This window comes from Humulus lupulus, chromosome 9, assembly GCF_963169125.1.
Source record: "Humulus lupulus chromosome 9, drHumLupu1.1, whole genome shotgun sequence".
Taxonomy (NCBI): Eukaryota; Viridiplantae; Streptophyta; class Magnoliopsida; order Rosales; family Cannabaceae; genus Humulus; species Humulus lupulus.
Window position 1 is genome coordinate 144516775 of NC_084801.1, and position 7146 is coordinate 144523920.

Genomic DNA, 7146 nt, shown 5'->3' on the forward strand with positions numbered 1-7146 from the left:
TGTAGTCTCTCTAATCAGTTGGTTAAAAGCATCTTTGATTGGTTGGGGTTTGTTGCTTGGCCTCTCGATTTTCATAGCTGGATGGTGTGGCTGACTAGAGCTCGAAATGGAGTAAAAGCTGCTATTGTGAATATGGTTTTTGCTGCAGTCATTTACAGTATCTGGAGAAATAGGAATAGGTGCTTTCATGATGGTTATTCCTCGACAGTAATGAAACTAACTCAGGAAGTTAAATACACTACTAAATATAGGCTATATATAGCGTCCAATAGTCATATATCTGTTCAGGACCAAGTGTATATTCGGCAACTTTGTTAGAATAATTAGCTGTAAATTAGCTAGAAGATAGGGTCAATTGTAATTATTTCGTTTCCTATTTTCTCTCATACTTTCCTATTTTAGTTTCTCCTAGGTTGTATAAATATCTGACATTCACATGAATAAAATACACAATTCTATTCACCATTCTCTACATGGTATTAGAGCCATACTTAGAATTGTGATTCGAAATTCGAAATTAGGGTTCATAAAAAAAAAATAAAAAAGATTAGGGTTTGAGTTTAGGGTTCCTTTTTCGAAAACCCTAGTTGGAGTGCGAGTTTATTCTCACCGCCCACATAGACGGATTTCCCAGTCGCCGATTTGCAAAACCCCCAAATCCTTTTGTGGTTTTGATACTTTTGCCTTCTTCGTGTTTGGGTGTTCATTCTTTGGTGTTCGCTTTCTTCCTTTTCTCTTTCAATTGTTTTTGCTTTCGAGATTATGGCAGAGATAAAATCAGATTCGAAATCAGTGGTTGTTTCTGATGTGGTTCTTGTGATGTCTAAAATCACGGACCATAAATTGATTGGTTCGAATTATTTGGAATGGAGTAAGACGATTCGACTGTATCTGAGGAGTATTGACAAAGATGATCACTTGACTGACAATCCTCCTAAAGAAAAAGACGATTCAAGAAAAATATGGCTCCGTGAGGATGCTCGCTTGTTCCTTCAAATTCGAAATTCTATCGATAATGGGGTAATTAGTTTGATTAATCATTGTGAATTGGTTAAAGAACTAATGGATTACTTGGAGTTTTTGTATTCTGGCAAAGACAACATATCTCGCATATATGATGTTTGCAAAGCCTTTTATCGTGCGGAGAAACAAGATTAGTCTCTTATGAGTTACTTTATGGCATTTAAAAAAACATATGAAGAGCTTAATGTGTTATTGCCATTTAGTCCTGATGTGAAGGTTCAACAGCACCAACGAGAACAAATGGCTATTATGAGTTTTCTTGCAGGACTCTCATCTGAATTTGACTCTGCAAAGTCACAAGTTCTCTCTGGTTCTGATGTCTCCTCTTTACAAGATGTGTTTACTCGTGTTCTTCGCACAGAAACTACCTCTTCAGCTCCTCTTAATAGCGCTTTGGTGAGTCGTAACAATTCTGCACCATGGAAAAACTCTACTCCAAGTGAATACAAAGGAGGTAATTCACAAGGACTTGATAATTGAACACCAGATTCCGGGAGCATCATGTGCAACTATTGTAAGAAACTAGGCCACCAAGTTTGAGTGTAGGAAGTTACAGTTCAAAAATCAGCAAAAACACTCTACTAATATTGCAAGCACTAGTGATGCATCTGACAAATCGGTCCTTATTTCTGCTGATGAATTTGCCAAGTTCTTGAGGTATCAGGAATCACTTAAGTCTTCATCTCCTTCTGTCACTGCGATAGCTGATTCAGGTAACTCTAATGCATGCCTTCTTTCCACATCCTCAAAATGGGTCATTGATTCTGGTGCCACAGATCATATGACAGGTAATTCCAGTCTCTTTTCCACTTTTCAGTCTCATAGTCCAACTTCTACTGTTACCTTAGCTGATGGATCACCATCTTCTGTTCTTGGATCTGGCACTGTTGCTCCCACACCTTTGCTCACTTTGTCATCAGTCTTACATTTACCTAATTTGTCCTTTAATTTGCTTTCTGTTAGTCAACTCACTCGTAATCTAAACTGTTCAATCTCATTCTTTCCCGATCATTGTTTGTTTCAGGATCTTATGACGAAGAAGATTATTGGTAAAGGACATGAATCTGGCGGCCTGTATGTTCTTGATCCACTTCCACCAGCCTCTATTGCTTGTCCGAGTGTTGCTTCCACTTTTGAGGCTCATTGTCGTTTGGGCCATCCATCCCTTCCTCTGCTCAAGAAACTCTGTCCCCAGTATAGTAAGGTGTCTTCATTAGATTGTGAGTTATGTCAGTTTGCCAAACATCATCGTGTTAGTTTGAGTCCTCGAGTCAATAAACGTGCTAGTGTTCCTTTTGAGTTAGTTCATTCTTATGTTTGGGGTCCTTCTCCTATTTTGTCTCAACCTGGATTCAGGTATTTTGTTACTTTTGTGGATGATTATTCTCATGTAACTTGGTTATATTTAATGAAAAATCGTTCCGAGTTGTTTTCTATATTTTGTGCTTTTTGTGCTGAGATTCAAAATCAATTTAATGTGTCTGTTCGTACTTTGCGAAGTGATAATGCCGAAGAGTACACATCTGCTCAATTTCAATCTTACATGACCTCTAATGGCATGCTTCATGAAACTTCTTGTGTTGATACTGCACCTCAAAATGGTGTAGCAGAACGTAAAAACAAACATCTTCTTGAAACTGCACGTGCCCTCTTGTTTCAAATGAAAGTTCCTAAACCTTTTTGGGCCGATGCAGTTTCCACAGCATGTTTTCTTATTAATCGCATGCCATCCTCTGTACTTAATGGTGAGATCCCATTTAAAATTCTTTTTCCTGGTAAGTCATTGTTTCCAGTTGCTCCTCGGGTATTTGGCAGTGTTTGTTTTGCTCGCGATGTTCGTCCACATGTCACCAAATTAGACCCTAAGTCATTAAAATATGTCTTTCTTGGTTATTATCGTCTTCAGAAAGGGTATAGGTGTTATTGTCCTGATCTCAACAAATATCTTATTTCTATTGATGTTACTTTTGTGGAAAATACACCTTATTTTTCATCTTCACCTACTCCTACTCGTCAGGGGGAGGATGATGATTTGTTGGTATATTCTGTCACATCCTCTGCGCCTGATACATGTTTTTACGAGTCTCTTGTTCCTTCACCTGCCTCGGTCATAGCTCTCACAATGCCTACACCTCCACCACCTCCACCACCTCCACCACTTCCTATGCCTCCTATAGTGTACACCAGGCGTCCACCTCCTCCATCTCCCGTTTCATGTCTTGCACCTGCATCTTCGTCATCAGATTCGGAACTCAAAGATGATCTTCCCAGTGCACTACGTAAAGGTCAACGCCAATGTACATACCCTATTTCGTCTTTTGTTTCTTATAATAATCTCTCCTCTTCTTCTTGCTCTTTTATTGCTTCTCTTGATTCTATCCCTATTCCTAAAACTGTTCGTGAAGCTATGTCTCATTCTGGCTGGCTTGTTGCAATGATAGAAGAGATGAATGCTTTAGTTGCAAATGGTACTTGGTTAATTTGCCTTTAGGAAAACGGGCCATAGGGTGCAAATGGGTGTTTACGGTTAAAGTCAATCCGGATGGAACAATTGCTCGCTTAAAGGCCCGTCTTGTTGCCAAGGGTTATGCTCAAACTTATGGAGTGGACTATTGTGATACTTTTTCTCCTGTTGCTAAACTCACACCTGTTCGACTGTTCATTTCCATGGCAGCTACTCATCATTGGCCTTTGCATCAGCTTGATATTAAAAATGCTTTTCTTCATGGAGATCTTGAGGAAGAAGTATATATGGAGCAACCTCCTGGGTTTGTTGCTCAGGGGGAGTTAGGCCGAGTTTGTCGTCTTCGCAAGTCTTTATATGGTTTGAAACAGAGTCCTCGTGCTTGGTTTGGTAAATTTAGTCAGGCTGTTGAGAAATTTGGTTTGTTGAAAAGTAAGTCAGATCATTCTGTGTTCTATAAAAGATCAACTGCTGGTATCATTTTGTTAGTTGTGTATGTGGATGTCATCGTTATTACTGGAAATGATACTGAAGGCATCTCTTCCCTTAAATCATTCCTTCATACCCAGTTTCACACGAAGGATTTGGGGGTGCTCAAGTATTTCTTGGGAGTTGAAGTCACTCGGAGTAAACAAGGTATTTTTCTGTCTCAAAGGAAGTATGTACTTGATTTGTTAACTGAGACAGGAAAATTGGGAGAAAAATCTTGTAGTGCTCCAATGAATCCAGCTGTGCATCTGACACGTGATGGGGAACCATTTGAAGATCCTAAGAAATATCGCAGATTAGTTGGAAAGTTGAATTATCTTACTGTGACTCGTCCAGATATTACATTCTCAGTTAGTGTTGTCAGTCAGTTTATGTCATCTCCAACAATTCATCATTGGGCAGCCTTAGAGCAAATTTTGTGTTACTTGAAAGGAGTACCCGGAAGAGGTATTGTTTACAAGGATCATGGGCACACCCAGATGGAGTGTTTCTCAGATGCAGATTGGGTTGGTTCCAAGGTGGATAGACGATTCACTTCAGGTTAAATGTTGTGTCCAGGTCCAGTGCTGAATCAGAATATAGGGCTATGGCACAATCTGTGTGTGAGATAATGTGGATATATCAGCTTTTGACTGAAGTAGGATTTTAGACTTCAGTGCCAGCAAAATTATGGTGTGATAATCAAGCTGCTCTTCATATTGCCTCAAATCCTGTGTTTCATGAGCGAACTAAGCATATTGAGATTGATTGTCATTTTGTTCGTGAGAAAATTCAACAAGGCTTGATCTCTACAGGATATGTGAAAACTGGAGAACAATTAGGAGACATTTTTACGAAGGCTTTGAATGGGGTGCGGATTGATTATCTTTGTAACAAGCTGGGCATGATTAACATCTATGCTCCAGCTTGAGGGGGAGTGTTAGAATAATTAGCTGTAAATTAGCTAGAAGATAGGGTCAATTGTAATTATTTCATTTCCTATTTTCTCTCATACTTTCCTATTTTAGTTTCTCCTAGGTTGTATAAATATATGACATTCACATGAATAAAATACACAATTCTATTCACCATTCTCTACAAACTCCAATGTAATTAGTTGTTTTCTGGTCTGGTTTGTGGTTGGCAGGTGCTCCTGCTTGTGTTTGAGTCCTTGACTCTTATTTGTTTTGTTCAATTGTTCAATGAAGTTCAATTTTCTTCTTGATAAAAAAAAAAAAAAAACTTCTAACATCATTGAGCGTGCTCGTCTTACAGATACAAAAGTAGTTGCCACTCTTTCTGAGCTCAATGTTCAGAATTCTCCTTCTGATGGCACTCCCTTGCATGATCCTGCTTTGTATCGCACTATTATTGGCAGTTTGGTTTATCTCACTATCACTCGCCCCGACATTGCATATGTTGTTCACATTGTTAGTCAATTTGTTGCCTCTCCTACTACTGTTCACTGGGCAGCTGTTCTTCGCATTTTGAGGTATCTTCGGGGTACTGTTTTTCACAGCCTTTTGTTTCCATCCACTTTTTCCTTGGAGCTTCGTGCATACTCCGATGCTGATCATGGTCGTGATCCCAGAGATCGAAAGTCTGTTACCGGGTTCTGTATCTTTTTGGGTGATTATCTTATTTCTTGGAAAAGTAAGAAACAAACTGTTGTCTCACAATCTTCCACTGAAGCAGAGTACCGCGCTATGTCATCTACTACTAAAGAAATTGTTTGGTTAAGATGGTTGCTTGAAGATATGGGTGTTTGTCATTCTCAACCCACTCCTATGTATTGTGACAATCAGAGCGCCATCCAGATTGCTCACAATTCAGTTTTTCATGAACACACCAAGCACATTGAGATTGATTGCCATTTTACTCCTCACCATCTGAAGCTTGGCACTATCACTTTGCCTTTTGTTCCTTCTTCTTTACTGATAGCTGACTTCTTTACTAAGTCGCACTCTACTTCTCATTTTCACTTTCTAGTAGGCAAACTCTCGATGTTTATTGCTGCTGCATCGTGAGTTTGAGGGGTGTTAGAGTTGTTATCTTAAAGTTATTTTAGTCATTTATGTTATTTTATTATAAGACTTAGCTGATTATTTTTTGTACAAGAACAATTTTGCTCTTCTTTTGCAATACACTCTTTCTATCTTCATCTCTGTCTTTTTTATTTCTATTTTGAGTTTGTGTAATATTTTGCATAATTATCAATTTATTCCTAGCACTATATTCATTTCACTATTAAGTTTCTGAATATTTCTAATCAGATCAAAACAAGGCTTAAGTTGAACATGTAAACTGAGATTGCTTTAATCTTTTGGTAGAATGGTGGTGATGGTTTTCCTTACATGGCAGATTCCCAAAGAAGATTTTGTGAAGAGTTCTTGAGCAGCTCACATGGTTCCGCAATTTATTTGAGCTAAACCGTTCTGTACATGTACATACACCATGCTTCTCTTTCCATGTCTCTAGTTTATGGGTTTTGAAACCAATATTAATCCAGGTAAAATACCCCTTCTTATTCCTAGTTCAACACTGGTTGTTAGTTCTAGCTTTGAATTTCTACCTGGATATTTAGAGGATTTGATAGGGAGCTAGCTTCTAACCCTTTTGTATGCTTTTTGTCCTCAAGAATGTGATAGACTTCCCTGCAATTTCAGATAACCAAACAGCAAACAAACCAGAGAAATGCAACACAGAACAGAGAAAAATGGAATGATATCAATTGAAATCTAGGTGTCCGAGAGCCTAGTCCCTCCCACTTCCTGAATACACTTTTTCACCCTTTAACTAAGACAAGTCCCCCTTTTATATCCCTACCTCATCACAGTAGGTACACCCTCCCTTACAATAACCTTTCCCTCATAACTAACTCCGCTCACAGTTATTCTCTACTGCTCACCCTCACGTTTACCCTTATACTTCCTAGAGTAAACATAGGTAATCGGTGGCCTATCAGAATGCCTTATTCTTTGAGGCCAAAAACACAATGATCTTATTAGTTCCCATGAAATCGTTCAAATGTTTAAACTATAATAAGAAAAGATATCAGTATCTTTACCGTATTGTTTACTTTTGTACAAAGGAACTAGAAGATTTCAAACAAGGGAAAGTTGAAGGAGTAGGTCAGTATTTGTTTATAATATTTGTAACGGCTAAATGACATATAATTCTATATTCTCACA